General features: G+C 40.9%; 1 long non-coding RNA gene across 9 annotated transcripts in view; it reads left to right on the top strand.

Moving 5' to 3' along the window:
• LOC146404815 (uncharacterized) overlaps nucleotides 1-19,081 on the top strand; it is a 779,473-nt gene that overhangs the window by 150,769 nt on the left and 609,623 nt on the right. For 5 of the 9 annotated variants that reach the window (XR_014841985.1, XR_014841990.1, XR_014841987.1 and 2 more), the window contains exon 2: nucleotides 4,712-4,892. The exons of the other annotated variants lie outside the window; for them this stretch is intronic. This is a non-coding gene — a long non-coding RNA (uncharacterized LOC146404815). The remainder of the gene's footprint in view (nucleotides 1-4,711; nucleotides 4,893-19,081) is intronic. 9 annotated transcript variants of the gene reach the window in all.

The raw sequence follows: 19,081 nt of genomic DNA, 5'->3' as shown, positions 1-19,081 counted from the left end.
CACCCTCTCCAGCATTTGTTATTTGTGGACTTATTAATGACAGTCATTCTGACTGGTGTGAGGTGGTACCTCATAGTAGTTTTGATTTATATTTCTCTAATAAACAGTGATGTTGAGCATTTTTTCATGTACTTGTTGGCCTTTTTTTTTAATGGTGAGTTGTATGAGCTTTTAAATATTTAGGATGGTAACCTCTTATTGATGATATCATTTGCAAATATCTTCTCCCATTCAGTAGGCTGTCTTTTCATTTTGTTGATATTTTCCTTTGTTGTGAAAAAGCATTTAAGTTTAATTAGGTCCCATTTATTTATTTTTGCTTTTGTTTTTTTGCCTTAGGAGACAGATCCAAAAAAATACTGCTGTGATTTATGTCCACGTCTTACGTTCTCTTCTAGAAGTTTTATGGCTTCAGGTCTTGTATTTGTGTCTTCAATCCATTTTGAGTTTATTTTTGTATATGATGTGAGAAAATCTTCTAATTTCATTCTCTTACATGTAGCTGTCCAGTTTTCCCAGCACCACTTATTGAAGAGACTGTCTTTTCTCCATTGTCTATTCTTGCTTACTTGGTCATAGACTACTTGACTATAAGTGTGGGTTTCTTTCTAGGCTCTTTATTCTATATCATTGATCTGTGTGTTTGTCTTTATGGCAGTACCATGCTGTTTTGATTACAGAAGCTTTTTAGTATAGTCTGAAGGTCAGGGAGTGTGATACCTTCAGCTTTGTTATTTTTTTCTCAATATTGTTTTGGTAATTAGGGATCTTATATGGAAACACAAAAGTTTTAGGGTTATTCTATTTCTGTGAAAAAATGTCATGGATATTTTGATGATGTTGCATTAAATCTATAGGTTACTTTGGGTGGTAAGGCTATCTTTACAGTATTTATTCTCGCAACCCAGGAACATGGGATATCTTTCCTTTTCTCGGTATCATCCTCAATTTCTTTCACCTCATATAATTAGTCCAATTTACTTTATTATGTTTTCTTTTGTAACCTTGATTTTTTTTTCTCCCTTTATTTGTCATGGACTGAGATTAGAGTCTCCTAAGGCTGTTTTTTTTTTTTTTTTCCTCTACTTCTCTCTGAATCATCTAGAGGTTTTTTTGTTTTTGTTTTTTTGTTTTTTTTGTTTTTTTGTTTTTAATATTATTCTAGAGTTCATAGATGTTCACACTTTTATCTCCCTTGAGATGTGCACCCTTTGGCATTATACAATACCCTTCTTATCCTTGTTAAATACTTTTTGGCCTGAATCCAACTTTGTATAACATTCAGATTGTGATTTTTTTTTTTCTTCTGTCTTTTGTCTTTTCAGGGCCACACCTGCAGCAAATGGAGGTTCCCAGGGTAGGGATCAAATCATATCTTCAGCTGCCGGCCTACACAGCCACAGCAACACAGGATCTTTAACCCACTGAGCAAGGCCAAGGATCAAACCCACATCCTCAGTGTCCTAGTCAGGTTCATTAACCACTGAGCCACAATGGGGACTACCAATATTTTTTTCCTTTTATATGCTGTTGAGGAGGAAGAAATTTTCCTCTATCATTCTAGGTTCTTTTGGCTGCTCTAAAAATTAAAACTTTTAAAAAATTATAGATGGTTTACAATGTCCTTCAGTTTCTCCTGTACAGCAAAGCGACCCAGTCATACATATGTGTATTCTTTTTCTCATTACCTTCCATCATGTTGTATCATAAGTAGTTGGATATAGTTCCCTGTGCTATAAATCAGGACCTCATTGCTTACCCATTCTAAATGTAATAGTTTGCATCTACTAACACCAAACTCCCAGTTCATCCCACCCCTCTCCCCCTTAGCAACCACACGACTGTTCTCCATGTCTGTGAGTCTGTTTCTGTTCAGTAGTTAGGTTCATTTGTATAAGAAATAAAATTATATGAGATATATTAACAGGAGAAAATCAAACAAAAGTTGAGTAACATATACATGGGAAGGAACCAGAAAATCTAAATAACTCACTGAAATGGCCAAACCCTTACCTTAAATACCATCCTCAGCTAAAGACAAAAGTGAGTATTGAGATTGGGGAGAGTCAGCTATTGGAGGTTAGAGGAAAAGCACAGTAAACAAGGGAAAGTTTATTATGCTGATTTAAGTTATTGCCATCTCTTGATATGGATTTCTAGAGATTTGATCATCCTCTTCTTAGTCAACAAAAGAGTCACTCCTGCAAGTGGATATTTGCCTTGTAAATATTTCTTACAGAAGGGTAACTCTAACTTGGTTTTCATAGTTATTCCCATGTCTTTTGTTTCTTAGAAAATAACCAACTTCAAGTAATATAGCAGAGACACATTTTTGGGGTGGCAGATTTTGCTACCTTACAATGCATTTGCCTAATATATTTTTGTCTATTATTTTCACCTTCTCTGAGAATCTATATTCAGCATAGACTTGAACTACATGTTGTCATCCAGTCTGAATATATTTTTTCTCTAAAGGGCTGACTTCAGCTCATTCACATTTATTGATATGATAATATAAAGTACTTCAATCCTCTATTTCCTTATATAGTATCTATTAATTTTAGCTATAACTTAGGTCTCATAGAAATGAGACCTCTGTGTGCCTGAATTAAAATTTCTTTTTCTCTTGTTATTCTATTTTCAATATTGCTATTAGTCTAGCCACAAGATCTCAAAAAGAATAGAGTGGGAAATTCCCTCTCCCTGACACAGCCGTGTTCCTGGATTGTTATTAGACCTGATGATCAATCCCATGGGTTAAGGTAAAGGCCAAAGTATGGCAATGAGGGTGGGGCATGGATACTTAGGCCTCTCTCCCTTTTTCAGATTGAGCTTTTACACAACTGCCTCTGCTAAGGTGATTGGTCAGAGCTGAGGTTTTTGGTTAGGCCTTCAAGTAGGAGAGGGAGGGAGATCACGTTGCCTAAGATTATAAATTATTAGAATTGGGAGGGAGGGAGAGAGTAAATAGGAGGCTCTACTCTGACCTTGAAACTTGATCCAAATTAGTCTCTATAATCAGAACTGCATCATAAGGTGTGCTAGTGTAGCTAGGAATGAAATGGCACCGTGACTTTAATTCTGCATTGTCTTTGTGACTGCCTGTCTAGAACTTTTCTGGGCGGGGATAGGGATAATTAATTGACAAGGGTAAGTTTAAGTCATTCTTTGGTCCTTGACCATAGATAGCATCATCATAGTAAGACCTGGCACTTTCATCTTAATTTCTCAAAACATAACCTCATTGGGATGTTATAAAGATAAAGGGCAGGGAAAACTCTGTAGGAGTGGGGAAAAAACCCACCAGCTAGTAAAGAAGAGCTATTCCAGGACATGGGGCAGTGGCCTAGGAGAGCCTTTGGGGCACATGAGTGTGTATGAGAATGTGGGAGCAAGAGAGGTTGGTAGCAAGAGAGAATGATCTTATGAAAACATAAACCTGATGGTGCAGTTATATTGCTCATAGTCCTTTAGAGTCTCCTCACTGCTTGCTTTGAGGATGAAGTCTAATTTCTTTAGTCTTATCTCTGTCATGGCACAGCTCCCCCCTCTTCAATGAACCCTTGACCTGTAATTCCTTAAGCTAGTCAAATCCTATATTGATTCAACGCTTGGCATCTTATGAGCTGTTCCCCCTTGGAATATTTGATTCACCTAGCAGATACCTACTTATCGATTAGGTCCCCACTTAAATTGTCACTTCAGGGAAATTATGTATATTTAACTCACAAAACTCAGATGTGCAGCAAATGTTGTTTATTTTTCTGTATCTCAGCAATCTTATGCTGAAGCCCTTTTTTTTTTTTTTTTTTGTCTAGTGGCAGAAAAAGCTGCAGTCTTGTTAATCCATTTAAACCAAATCACTTTCAAGATTTTCTCTAATTTCAGAATTAAGCTTAGTCACTTCAGATATTTATCCCCTGTTGGGTCTCCATGGGGCTGCATCTAATTTGAAGGGCTGCTTGCAAGTTGTCAAGGCCTTTGAGAAGGCATTGAGTCCTTGGTCTCTAGCCATGTAGTGTTTGTTTCCATGACAACTTTTTGGCTCATCTGTCTCATGGTGTCTATACCTCTGGCTTCTATCAAGTTAGGCCATCTTGCCTGGCCAAGGAGAATGGTTATTTCAAGAAAGAATTAACTATGTCCTCATAGCATCCATGGCAGGGCAGTTTACTACCAAACTTCTGCCAACATGCAGTTTCTCTTGCTCACGAGATATCCACAGGCTTGCTGACTTTCTCCCTTACATTTAACCCTTGGGTAAATAAGAAAATATGTAAATTGACTCTTTACCTTCATTTTGAAGAACTGTCATGGAATAATCTGATATTCTTACTCCTTGAAACTTTTGCTGTTTTTACTCAAAAAGCCTTTTTTCTTAAGATGTCCAAATACTTACCTGTACTTAGATTTTAAACCAGTTTATTCTGATAGTAGATTAAAAAAATCTGTTTTTAAACTCAAAAACTGATGAGACCACTTTGTATTCTTGCTATAAAAATTCTACTCTTTTTTTTTTAAGGTATTGAATACCTTGGATTTTAGGGGAGCGTCAGAAACAAGAAATTGTGGGATATGGAGGGAATTTATTTGATGATTCAAGAAAATAATCTACCACAGAAGCCTTCTTCAGTGTCAGGACCAGATCAGGACCCACTGTTAAGAGGCCGAAATTACACACTGAAATGACTTGTGTCTCTATCATTACCAGGTCCATGTGTTCCCACCAAATACTGAGCTTCTAGAGAGATCTGGGCCTGTGTCTTGCTCACAACCAGAGCCTGAGCTTTAAGCCCAGAACTTGGCAAGAGTTCCCTGTCGTGGCTCAGTGGTAAGAAACATGATGAGTACCCATGAGGATGTGAGTTCAATCCCTGGCCTTGCATAGAGGGGTAAGTATCCAGCATTGCCGTGAGCTATGGTGTAGGTTGCAGATATAGCTTGGATCCTGCATTTCTGGCAGCAGCTGTAACTCCAATTTTACCTCTAGCCTGGGAACTTCTATGTGCTGCACACGTGGCCCTAAAAAGACCGGAAAAAAAAAAAAGTCACAGGACTGGGCAGAGAGAGTAGGTGTTCTAGAGTCCCATTAGGCCACTGAATAATCTGGGGAGAGAGGAGATCAGTGTGGCAGCAAGAAGGTTCTGGTATTCAGGGACACAGAGGGAACTGAATGGACAGATGGGAATGGCTGCTAGTTCCTCTTGATCGGATCAGTGACGCATGAATTGCTGTGGAACCCAATAGTACCAGGATTTTTGTTTTCTGTGTACATTTCAGGTAGACATTGAGTTCAGTTAGGAACTCATTCTGGGGAGGGTACCACTGTGAATGTAGTGAAGGACAGTGGGGGAAAAACACCTCATCTGCATGTAGGTTGCACTGTTTGCATCCAATCTCTTTACCTGGTTAGCCCCCATCACTCCTGCACATTCCCCAAACACAGGCTGAGTGTAGTTCTGACTCTCTACAGAGGGAGCTCTACATTGCCATAGTAAGGACAGGGCTTTGTAAAGTTCTCTGCTGGTATGCACTGCACTGGGGTTAGAGGGTCCCTGTAGAACCAGCAGGCTTGCTTGAAGAAAACAAATAAGTTAAAAATAACAAGCCGGTAATTCGCTTTCTCATTTTATCAGGTTGTCAGGAAATTTGTGTGTGTTGTGTGTGTTTTTCTAATTTAAAAAGCATATCTGAATCTTTCCTTCAGAATTGATTATTTTGGGACTTTAAAAGCAATACACTCAACCAGGGAGCAAAACTGTGGAAAATCCTGACTTGAAAGCAGATGGTGAGATTTTTATACTCATTTGGTAAGAAATCCTGGTACATTCTTCTGACTTATTTGGTGGGAATCCTGGCACATGACTGGGGCTTCAGAAAGAGAGATTATGTCACTAGGGTCATTGTGTCAATTTATCTTCTCCTGAGAAGGATCCAAGTGTTAAACAAGGCTTAGCTAAATCTCCACATGACTCAAAATCTCCAGAAGTTGGCAGCAGCATGTCATAAGCTTTGGAGATTGACATCAGACAAAAAAACAAAAACAAAAACTTTGTAAGATAGATTCAGAGACCTCCAAGGCCAGTAGCCCGGCTTTCTTATTTTATAGATGAGGAACTCAGACCTAGAGAAGTAATCGACTTGTACAAGGGGACACAATTAATTAGTGGTAGAGCCATGATAACAATTGCTTAAACCACTGCTTCTCAGACTTATATTTTCATACTAGCCTTGTGGGGGTTATGTTAAAATACAGATTCAATTCAGGAGGTCAGAGGCAGGGCCTGAGAATCTGTACTCTCACATGATTTCAGGTGACATTGATGGTCCTGTTGCCTGGGCAACTCTGATTTATTAGGGAGCAGGGACTTAATCCCAAGCTGTTCCTGAGTACCCCTTCAGCAGGGCTGCTGGGGTAATGCATGCGAAAAGGCTCAAGAGCACTTGCCCAGGATGGACTCTCATGGGGGTGGGCTAAGTTCACCAAATCAGGGATGTCTTGTAAGGTCGGGTTTATGGGGATCTGACTATTCAGATGACTTTTCTTTCCTTCATCATTGACTCTGTCACTGTTTTTTTGCTTCTCCTATGAACAGGGACTTGAAAAGATGAGATACTTGTCAATTAAGGGAAAATTGTGGAAAAAAAATACTGAGTATCCTATGCAATTCTGGGCATTGTCTAGCAAACTCATCAGGATTGTCTGATTTTATAATAGTCTCATCCCATTGTCTTTGAGCTGTTTTGAAACTCTAAGTTCTAGAATTCTGAATGTAGCACAAATGGTTCTTGTCTGTAGAAAGGCAAATAAAATTTGTCCCATGGAATGCAGTTGATTATTGCCATGTGGATTTTGACTACATCCATCTGTGAATTTATTTCAGCATTCCTCATTATCTATATTTGTGTGTTTTTTGAGTTCCCCTTTGAAATGATGATAATCTGACTACTTCTGTCATTCCTTAAGGAGTTAAATATGACACATGTTCATTTTATATTTGCTTAAGAGCTATGATTATATCTTTTAAAAGTTATTGTTCTTTAAAAATCACTTTGATTATTTGGCTAAATATCTTTTCCCCAAGAGGTAAGATTATTTAGTTAAATATCTTCTCCTTAAGAGGTAAGATCGAATCTACTCTTTAATGTATGCATTTAGGGTCTTAATTTGCAACATTTATAGAGCACTTAGTGTCACCTATTTTGTGGAGTCTCAAAGGATCCCAAGTTACCCATTAGGCAACTAAAGCTCCAGGAAGTACAGTCTTACCCAGGGACACATTGCTAGCATGCAGCAGAGCAAGACATTTCCCTGGCTTCCTTTTCCTTATATTACCTTCTAGTTATTTATATATTCAAATGACCCAGGTCTTCACCATTGCCCCAGGGAATTGATCAAAGATAGGAGGAGGATTGACATGTGGGAGGGAGCCTGTTGGAACCAGCCCCCTTTGCCTGTTTGATGGACGCTTCTGGAAGGGAGTCAAGGAAAATGTGAACTAGAAGTCTCTCTGCAGCTAAAGGCTTAATGCCACTGCAGATGAGCATGGCTATGGTGATAATGATGGTGATAACAGAGATTCTTGGAATGTTAAAATGAGCACATGCTTTGGAGTCAGATTGATCTGAGTTAGAATTCTGCTCTTCTTTAGCAAATTGCCTTAGCCTTGGCAGAGTTGCTTAATCTCCCTGGATTTTTTTTTCTAATCTGTGAAATGGGATGGCACAATTTCATAGACTTTCTGAATTCATGAGACAATATGAGAAGCACAGTGTAGTTCCTAGATCAGTATTCAACAAACATTATTTTCTCTTGTTGTCCTTTCACTTTTGCCATAAAATGTATTCTTTTATATTCAGCTCTACGCAGAAGAGAGTTGACTGTTCAGTGGCATTTTATTCAATATACTTATTATGAACCCAGCCTTGTGGTAGAGACTACAAGGTGGGTGTACAGAAATACAAATCTTCCTATCCGTGCTTTTGAATGCACAGTCTGATTAAGGGAAGGGTGGTGACCTTGAACAAACGAGGACATTGGTGTAGTAAGAGTTTGGAGAAGCAAGGCATCAGTGAGGGTTGGGAAAAGGTGATTGTGGGAGCAGCATGAACAAATGTGAGATGCTGGGAAGGGGCATGTGTGGGGAAGGAACTGATTTTCCAGCAGGGATGGGGTAGAGGGGAGCAGGGGAGCACAGATGGGGAATGCAGGCCTGTGCTGGCCTAAAGAGGCCCTTGGATGCTGAGCTAAGCCATTAGGGGTTAATACAGTAGGTGACAGCCAGCCCCTGGAGGGTTTGGAGCAGAGCAGTAAGTGCTGTTTAGTGTAAATCTGTATGTTGCCTCCTAGAGCTTCCTCTGTGGGGGCTACTTGTTGTTGAATTCACTGAATCTCTCCTGGAGGTCAGAGATGTTGTGTACTCGCTCTGACATTGACTGAGATGTGGCTCTAAGGCACTGGGGGGAGAAGCTTTTGTGGGAAGCGATGACAACTTAAATGTCCCATGGAAGCAGCTCCCCCAGATTTCTACACATCGCATTTCTTTTTCTGAGTGTCTGTACTTCTGGTTACTTTAAACAGGAAGATATTATCTATAATTTTTCATCATAAATCTGTTTAATTATCTTTATTTTTTCTCTGGGGCCCCAATTTAATGAAAAGGTATAATTTTGACTGCTAAAAAATTGAGCTTTGCTACTCTAGTCAATATTTTTCATTACCATTGTCCTTTCTAGGCAAGCCTCTTGATAATGGAATTGCATATGAGCTCTTTATGAGGATTTTGACAAACTTCCATTCAAAACCAAGGCAATTTTAATGGCTCAGGGACTGAATGCAAGGGGTCTGGGGTAAAAGGGATGGGGCAAGCTTTTTTTTTATGGGCGCATAACTGCTGAGGGCTAGTGTCAGTGCAGGCATGTGGGAGAGCAGGCTGATCATCAGGACTGAGTGTAAATATTAAGCAGCAAGTGACTGGGAGATATTAAGCCTAGAACAAGGGGAGATAGGAAACATAATACACGAACCACCTGGGAGGTGAGATGTGAGACCATTTATGGAGATGAGATGCAGAATGCAACTGACAAGTGATACTGATGGGAGCAAAGTCAAGGTAGCTACTAGCCCCTAGAGTGATCAACATGATAATGAAAAATTAACAACTACCTTTACCAAGTATTTTACATACTATTTCATTTTCATCCTCAGAACAACCGTGAAAGGTAATGTTATTAATCTGACTTTATAGATAATAAGAAATCTAGGATTAAAATCTTGGTCTTCTTGAGGTCAAAGGCTGAGCTTGACACAGCATTGGCACCATCTCTTCAGGAAGATGCTTCTAAGCAGAAAGGCTTGGGGCGAAACTTCTGACCTTCAGCTTCAATTGACTCCTAAGGAATGGTGGACCATCCTTGCCAATAATTGATTTGCAGGGGAGACCGTTGTGCATTTGGAAAAGGACTTGTTGGTAGGAGCAGAGGGAAAGGAATAGGGAATTCATTGAGCTGTGCCAGCCAGGGTCAGAGTCTTCCAGCTGAAATGGAGTGCTGATTTTGGATATAGCTAATGGCAGGCACTCTGATCCAGTTCCCTTAGGGTGATACCTGGATGTTAGGAGGACAGGGCTAAAAACAAAGATGGTGAGTTATGTCATGAAGACCACAATGTACCATTAGAGGACAAAGGCATCCTTTCTTGGGGACTGACTTAGGAAAATATACATGAAGTAAAGGGAATGGATTCTTCCATTTTTGGATAGCATGGCTGGACTGTGGAGTGTTTGGGGTGCTGGTTAATTCTACCAAGGTGAGTGACAGCTCTTTCCACATCTGGATTGGCCATTTTGACATAGAAATCAGGCAAATGCCTGCGGAAAGAAGGCTTTGACAGGCACCAACAAGGATAGCAGGAGCCTTGCCAAGGCAGAAATTCTAGACCTTGTCAGGAAAAATTGAGAACTACTTTGAAATGGGGGAAAAATAATTAGAGCATCCCTTCAATGGAATACTAGGTGTTGGATAGTGCCCCCTTCTGGTTATCTGATCTTCTTGGGCTTCACATCTTTTTTTGTCTTTGAATTTGCATCCTCTGAACATTCCTAATTGCCTATGGATGTATCTGCTCTAGATTCTCCTTTGACCCTATTGCAGCGTCCTATTGGTTCCCTCATTAATTTAAATAAATTTTTCGTAAGGTAGATCTTCTCTTTGTACAAGAGTCATATTTTTACATTAAACAAAAGCATCCTTTAAGAGCTCATTTAAAATGTTCAGCAAGCACACCCAAATCTCCCTCATGATAAGTCAGAGTTCTTCATGAACAAGAATCCAGCCTTTCATGCATCTATTAAAGGTTGTGGGGAGAACGATGTCTGGCTTTGCTGGTTCAATTTCTTCTCTGCCTTTTGAGAAACAGTGTTCTGCCCCTGCTGGGTTGATTTTTTATAGACTTTTATGACATGGTTGGATGGAAGATACAGTGAAGAAGGAAATAAGAGGCTTGGAGTAAAGCTGGAGGAAGAGGGGTTTTTTTTTGTTTGTTTGTTTGTTTTTGTTTTTTGGGACATTTGAGGGAGTTACTCTTTGAAGGTGTGAAGAAAGTGGATGGAGAAGGAAAGGAACTTCATGAACTGTATCCCCATTCATAATAGTCATAAACACAAGCAAAGTTATTTTGAAAATGCGTTTTCATTTATAGGACTATGTCTCTTTAACTGTGACTTCTCTCTGAGGAGTCCTCTGGGTTGGTCATGGTTTTGTAGGTTTTGTACCAACACTTGTTATTGGCCATAAAGATACTTGAGATGACATGTCCACAGGGTACTTTTTAAACAGAAAAATGAGGTTGGTTCCCACTCAGGAGAGTTATAGGTATGAAATCTTAGCAAAATCTAAAAAATAAAACCCTATTGTTTTCAGTGCTCTATTCATAATTTCCCACTTCCTTTAATTTGTAATAATGACCCTAGTTGGTGCAGTGTATTAGCAAATTGTGAATGTTTGCTGTTTTTTGAAGTCCATCTACTTGCTGATTTTATTGGCCATACCTTCTTGCTACAGATAAGAACAATTTTATCCTTTTCTTGGCCCAACCAAGAATAAATAGCCAGGGCCAATATTTTTTTTCTCACCAAGTCTTCAGCTCTGCAGAAGATAAAACCTTTATAACTGAATAGAAAAATTTCTAAGAGATGCTGGAATGAGTGACCCAGTAGCCTTAGGTCACCTCTCTATCTGAGCACCAACCTCTGTCCCACTCTTCTTGACTGTACACTGTAGATCACATGTAAGACCTTTGGCAAATAAATGTGCATTGAAGGCAAGAAGAAACCCTGATGGTGGGTCAGAAGAAGCTCAAGGTGGGGCCCAGCTCTAGCTATCACATACGGCATTCCTCTTATAACAAATATCCTTTTGTTATAATTGTATGAATTTGGGTAACAATCTCCCTAGGCCTCTGTTTCTTTGTCTGTAAAATGAAAGGGCTACCTAGATTCCTGAACTATTTTTTAGCTTTTAAGGTTCCAAGAGTCCATGGACTTTGGGCATAAACAATAGGCAATGAAGATCTCCCTTACATCTCACCATTAAACCACAGCTCACTGCAATTCTGGCCTTGGTCTCGAATTCTCTGTTTATTAGAGAATCGAATTAACTGGAGTGAGCAGTTCTCCCTTTATGAACATTTTGGCTAATTAAGATTTCTCTGCAAAGGACACTCAATTCCCCAAACCTCTCCTGGGCCCTTAGGGGAGCGTGGGTGTGCATGAAGACAGGACAGGTCAGAATGATGGCAAGTGGTGGGATCAGCCATTGGTGCAAGGTAACATTGATCAAGGAGTTCTTGGGAACTCCCAGAACCAACTTAAAAGAACAGGTAGGCATCAGGCACCTATGAGAGGAGAGGCCACAGAGGGTTCAGGAAGAAGGCAAACAGAGGTGCTAGACAAAATTCTTGCCATGCTGAGGGATAGACTGGACCAGTGATCCAGGACAATCCTAGGTACAAATTTCCTATCTCAGTCTTGTTCAGGTCAGCTCTACCTACCTGAAGCCTGGAGGCAAGTCCAGATCTCTGTCACCTTGAACAGAATGTCACAACTTCTTTTCCTAATTCTATGGCAGTTGCTGAAAAGTATCACCCAGGTATAGAGATGAGAAAATATTGTTTGAACACTAACACTTATTTTCTGGTGATAAAAGAATTGTCTTTCTTTCATCATTGTTCCATCAACTCCAACTACAAAAGGGCTTAGGTTTCCCAGAGCCTTCATGTAATTGCCTGCCCCAGTAATAAAGAGGCTACAGTCTCTTCTGTTGTGATAGCAACAGAACGTTTTGGAACTTCGGTTCCCCTCTGGCTTCTCCACCTGCGTTCAGTTTGTTGGGTGAGAGAGTCTGAGTTTGATTCTCTTGGTCGATTTTCTAAAATTAAATTGCCCTGTAAGTTTGCTCCAAATAATTTAGACAGAGGGTCAAAACGCTGTACTAATTGGTTGATAGTAGTCCAGTTTTCTGTCTGGTTTTGCCTGGAGGCTCTTTTAAATGGCTTTCTGGGAGAATCAGGGATTCCTACTGCTCTACTAAGTTCAGACTTTCAGAGACACTTGCCTCTCCCTTCAGTTTTCTTTTTCCCCTTTGTTCCCGGTACTGGCTGGACCTGCCCTCAACTCAGTTTGCTGCTCATCATGGGCCAGTCCACCTTTTCAGGATGCACTTGGACCATCGCCAGGCCCTGGGGACCTGGCATAGACTCCTTGGCAGCAGAAAGCAGGTGGGTGGGAAGTGGGAGGAGTGGCCAGAGTCTCTGTCTCTTCAGGTTCCTTTTTTTTTCTTGCAAGTCCTGCCAGAGGATGGAGAGACCACATAACTTATCATCCAAAATTGAGACACTTTTTTGATGGTGTTTCTTAGTCATTATTGATTGCTGCACCTGTACAGCAAGAACAAACCACGGTCTGCCTGCTTATAATGTTCTTCTCTTACCTTCTCCTGGGTAGCTCCCATTCACTCATTCTTCAAGTTTTGGTCTTGATAATGACTTTTTTTTTTTTTTTTTAAAGGAAGACTTTTCTTTTTTGCCTTTTTTTTTTTTTTTTTTTTTTTTTTTTTTTTTTTTTTTTTAGGTCACACCCATGGCATATGGAAGTTCTTAAAGGAGGGTCTCATTAGAGCTGCAGCTGCTTTCCTATGCCATAGCCACAGCAATGCCAGATCCAAGCCACGTCTGCATTCTACACCACAGCTCAAGGCAACGCTGGTTCCTTTAACCCACTGAGCGAGGTCAGGGATAGAACCTGCATCCTGGTGGATGCCAGTTGGAATCTTAGCCCACTGTGCCACAATGGGAAATCCCAGGAAGACTTTTCTAACTCCCTGGGGCTGGGTTAGATGCCCTGCTTCTAAAACTTTCCCTTCCCATCAAAGCCATCATTCCATCTTGTAATTACCTGTTTACAGCTCTTTCTCTCTCATGAGTATGTACCTGGGGCTCAGGTGCTGGGCACTATTGACTTGTTTACACAGCACAGCCTCTGGCTTGGTGATTGCAGCTCAGTATTTACTGATGGCTACACTGATTTTCTTTCTCTCCTACTGGGTTTTGGTGCTTTGGGTCTCTAGTGTCTTCTATGGTGTTTGCCTGTATTTAGGTTAGCTTAGTGTTGGCTTCTCGCATCTGGTGCTTGGCTGCTCCCTCCTGATTTTCCTCTTTGCCATTTTCTTATCCATCGAGCTCATTCTTCTCTCCTCCCTCCACTGCTCCCTAGCTCTCATGGTGTCCTGTGCTGGACAGGACAGCTCAACATCTCTTTCCTCTCTTCCCCCCCTGTACAACATTACCTAAAATGAGTGGGTGGCTCCTGCTGTGGAAGTGCGTCCCAAGAACAAATGTCTCCATGCTCTGTGGCTTTGGAATAAGAGAACGGAGCCCAGGCCTTGACAGCCTAGAATATCTCTGGCTGTTTCGAGTTGGTGATGAATTTCTTTTAGCGCACATGTATGTTAGTAAGTTTTCACCTCTGCTCTGCCTCTGCGGTCTAGTCCTTTACATGGCAGTAGGTTCGAAGCAGAATGGCTGCTGGGATGATTTCCATTGCTATAGTAAATTTCTTCTGGATCTTCAAGCATTCTGAATTTGAGAAGTGGGCAACATTGTTTACTGTTGGTCTTCTTGGACACCAACACTCCCAGACCCAGGGAAGGAAAGCTTGTTCAACACAGGTGTTCCTCAAAAATGAGACTAAGTTGGAAGGAGGCTAGTGATAGGAATTTAACTTTTTTTCCCCTGTGCTGGCCTTTGAGGTTCCACTTTTTCCTTAATTGTCCTTTCTTTGTTTCTGATGATTTTGCTGTTGGTGCTTATCTCTTTTCCTGCCTCAATTCAAAGCCACAAATGAATTCCATATCTCTGTTCACCTCTGGCTTGTCTGAGCTTCTTTGCTACCTCATATACTTTAGCTCTGAAAACTGCAGGCCAGCCATTTGTATGCAGGAGCTGGCATGCCCTGGCCCTGAGAGCCAGCCCCATGTCTCTCTTCTCAGCTTTGCATTTGGTAGTTTGCAAATCCACTAGAGTGGGAGCATTTATACCATGGAAATCAGTGAATTTGGCAAAGTTAAAAATCAAGGGTGTGTGTGTGTCTGTTTAGGTGGAGAGAAAAATATTAAATCAGTGAAAACAGGAGGTCTCTGGTAGTGCAGTGGCTTAAGAATCTGGTATGGTCACTACAGTAGCTCCTTCACTGCTGTGGCACCAGTGTGATCCTTGGCTGGGCGAAAACAAAAGAAATCAGCAAAAATACAAACAAGAATGTATGTATTCCTGGAGTTCCCGTCGTGGCTCAGTGGTTAACGAATCCAACTAGGAACCGTGAGGTTGCGGGTTTGATCCCTGGCCTTGCTCAGTGGGTTAAGGATCCGGCATTGCCGTGAGCTGTGGTGTAGGTTGCAGACGTGGCTCAGATCCCGAATTGCTATGGCTCTGGCATAGGCCAGCGGCTATAGCCTCGATCAGACCCCTAGCCTGGGAACCTCCATATGCCACGGGAAGTGGCCCTAGAAAATGCAAAAAGACAAAAAAAAAAAAAAGTATGTATTCCATGAAAAGCACCTTAATTTAGAATCTGCTATAGATGACTGTTCTGAGGAGGTGGCATCAGAGCTGAAATATAAGATATTAATCAGTCAAATGTAATTTAAACTAGAATCTGTAGATTAAGAGTCAGTAAACTTTTTCTGTAAAGGCCATATAGTCGCTGTTGCAATTATTGAACTCACATATTATCACACAAAAGCACCCATAGACCATACATAAAAACCAAGCATGTTCCAAGAAAACTTTGTTTGCAAAAACAGACAATTAGCCAGATTAGCCACAGGCCACAGTTTGCCAATCTCCACTCTATTTAGCCAGCTAGTTTTACTCATGGAACTTACACATGTATTTGGAACATCTAATCTGAGTACATTTTAGAGTTTCCAAATTCACTCTATTTTAAAATTTTAATATGCAAAATTTCAGATAGACATGAAACTAAAGAGTGTAGTGAATCCCCATGTCCCTGTCATCCAGTTTCAATGATTATTCATACAAAGTAAATCTTACTTTGACAACCCACCTCCTGTATTCTCTTAATGTGAGAAGCTTATGTGTCAAAAGGCAAACCCATCTTAAAAGTCAATTTAATAGAGTAGGAGATGTTTTAATCCATAAAAGCCAACTGACCATTTTCAAAAGCAATCTTATCTTAGCCCACCTGATTATGAGCAGTGACTCCGGGGAAGCAGGACACATGTACACTCTGAGAGCATCCCTGTCCCTCAGGGGAGTGGCCTACCTTAATGGAGAGAGAATCATGGACTTGTTTGGAGATTAAAAACAAAACAGGCTACCTGGGACATGTGGCAGAATGCTTCTGCTGCTGGGCATTCTCCCAGCTCCTGGGCTTTTCTTTACTCAGTCCAGTCCTTGTCACCAGGGAGTGACACAGGCAGGTTACAAGGCTGGTGCAAACTCAGCATCTGTGAAGAAGCCACCCCCTTCCCACTTCCCTCTCTATCCCCCACTTCTGTGAGAGGTCTCAAGGATGGGTTTGCTTTCAGTGAAAAGAATCATAGAATCAAAGTTAGAATGGAATAGGACCTTGATGAGCATATAGTTCAACACTTACCAGTTATAGGTGATGAAGAAAAGCAGACAGAGAAGTGAAGTAATTTTACTCAAGAGCACACAGCTAGATTGTGACAGCAAGGTCTAGATTAGAGGCTCCTTATTTCTAGTTGAGTATTGGCAAGAAAAAGATATGGAAAGGAGACTTCTACCAAATTGCCTCTGTTTGTTTCCCCTGTCCAGGTTCCATTCACTTCAGACCTCTCTTGTTTTTAAAAACATTTTAAAATTTATTTTGCAGCTGCACCTGTAACATGCAGAAGTTCCTGGGCCAGGGACTGAATTCATGCCACAGCAGTGCCAATGCCAGATGCTTAGCATGTTGAGCCACCAGGAGACTCCCAGATCTTTCTTGCTGTTGACTGTTAGCTATTTCCTGGCACTGTTGGTGACTCTGATGGTATTACTTTTATCAGAGGAAATCATGTTTCACTGGCAGATGTTTGGGCATAATCACATTGTCCTGATGCTAAGGAACCTGTGTGGCCTTTCTCAGGCTCTTTTCTCTCCTGCTGGCTCACACCAAACTTTGTGAATGGAAAATCCACACCCTTCTCTCCCCTCTTTTTACATATGCAGATACCACTCTACTGACAGAAGCTTCTTGTGACTGTACAATAAGCTTCCCACTAGATGTGTTGGGTTATAGAACATGTTCTTGTTTTTGTTTTTGCTGATTTAATATTTTCCTTTCCATCTAGACAGCTCCATGAAGAGGAAGACCACAATTCATTACTAAATGCCCAAGCCTACCATCATGTCTGGCACATGGAGTGCGTCAATAAATGCTGGTCAAATATGTTTTTCTTATTTCCTCTTTCTGTTTGTCTGTCTTTTTTTTTCTTTTTTCTCTTCTCTTTCTCAATTTTTTCTCTTGTTCTCTCTTCTCTCACTCACTTTCTTCCTTCCTCTCACTCACTCATTTTTCCTCCCTTCTATTCATAATGCAAACTCTTGAGGACCAAGATTTCTGCTTTTCCTATTTCTAACATGGTGCCTAGCACAGGGCCCAGTCAACAATCATTCACCTGAAGCACTGTTTTCAATATATAGAGGAAAGCATCTTGGGGAGTTATAGCCCCATGGGAGGCTGGTCCTCTAATTTTGTAGTTTTCTTATATAGGATATAATGTTGTTTTTAAAATAAACTTTTTTAGAGCAGTTTTGTAGAGCAGCTACATCCCAGCAAAATTTAGCACGAAGTACAGAGTTTTCCCATATACCCCTGACCCCAGACCTACATAGCATATCATGCTAGCAACACCTCCCACCAGAGATGCATTGGTTACAGTGGATGAACCTACACTGAACCCAAAGTCTATAGTTCAGTTTAGGTTCACTTTTGGTGTTGTACATTCTGTGCTTTGGACTAATGTATAATGCTGTGTAGCCACCATTATAATAGCCTACAAGAGAGATTTACCTCCCTCAAAATCTTCTGTGTTCTGCCTATTCACTCTTTCCTAATCCCTCCACCCGAAAACCACTGATCTTTTTTCTGTCTCCATAGGTTTCCTTTGTCAGAATGTCATATAGTTGTAATCACAGTATGGAGCCTTATCAGATTAGCTTCTTTCACTTAGAAATATGCATTTAAAATGCTTAATCAAGTTTTTTTTTTGAAGCTGTAAATGTTATTTAACTCAGTGTTTCCTCCATGTCTGTTTCACGGTCCCTGTGCCTGTACGTGAGAAAGTGGTCCATGGTCAGTTAAGTTGGAGAGCGTGAGTACTCTCTCCTTCTTAGGGAGGGTCAAGTTCACACTGGTGTTAAGAGCATAGTTAGCCCACTATTTACCTCAGAGGCTTCTTCAGAGAGAGCTATTAATTCTTTGCCTGGGGAAATGGCCCATGAAACCCTTTTGGAACCTGGCCCCATTAACTTACTCCTTTTTCTTCTGTTTTGGTTCTTCCTCAGAGACAGTGGCTCCATTATGTTATCTTAAACTCTTTCAGGGGAGGTAGTACCAGAAAGTATGTCATAAAGAAGGATTTTAGCAGTACCACATGTTCTGTGCCAATTTTCACTATCCACCTGTTGCTGCAGTAACAACAAAAACAGGCAAATGCTAGGTAACACAAACCAGCAGGTAGAACTAAAGTTTCTTTTAATAAATTTATGGTTGCTTGGGAAACCTGGGCCCACTGAGGGTATATTAATTTAAGGTCTTGGAGGACTTGTGATGTGACTAAAGGCAGAGTCAGTGGCTAAAAGTTTCTATCTGTATACCATGGTCTGGGTCATTTGAGAACATGCTAAACAAGCTGATGTCAGAAACTGGCTAATATCTGCCAATTTTGTGCAAATATAACAATGTGTGTGGAGTTTCCATCATAGCTCGGTGAGTTAAGAACCTGACGTAGTGTCCATGAGGATATGGCTTCATTCTCTGCCCTTGTTCAGTGGGTTAAGGGTCTGGCTTTGCTGCAAGCTGCAGCATAGGTCCCTGTGGCTCGGGTCCTGCGTTGCTGGGGTGTAGGTCTCAGATGCCGCTTGGATCCTGTGTTGCTGTGGCTGTGAGGTAGAGGGGAAGCTGCAGCTCCTATTTGACCTCTAGCCTAGGAACTTGCATATGCTGCAGGTGCGGTTGGAAAAAGGAAAACAACAACAATATATTGATAATTCTGTTCAAGTTTGAACACTCGTTTATTCCGCCTCTGTTATCCAAAGTTGGGACTCTTAGGTATTGGCAGTTGCCGCAGTGAATGTTCTGTTGTGTCACACCCTTGAGTGCATCTTCTTCTGTATGCAGCATCCTTCCCATCTCAGCTGAGAAAACACTCATCTCTCAAGACCCAACCTAAGTGTCTTTTTTCGCTGAAGCTTTGCTTGACTCTTAGCAATCCTCTTCCCAGAGAGCTTTGTCCGAGTTTCTCTTACAACTCTCATCTCTCTCACTGTTTCGCAAAA

The sequence above is a fragment of the Sus scrofa genome, chromosome 3 (genome assembly GCF_054392235.1).
Source record: "Sus scrofa isolate SSC_HxYL_T2T_F1_AM1 chromosome 3, Sscrofa_HxYL_maternal_Yorkshire_Landrace_v2.0, whole genome shotgun sequence".
NCBI classification, from domain to species: domain Eukaryota; kingdom Metazoa; phylum Chordata; class Mammalia; order Artiodactyla; family Suidae; genus Sus; species Sus scrofa.
This window is presented reverse-complemented; position numbering and strand designations above follow the sequence as displayed.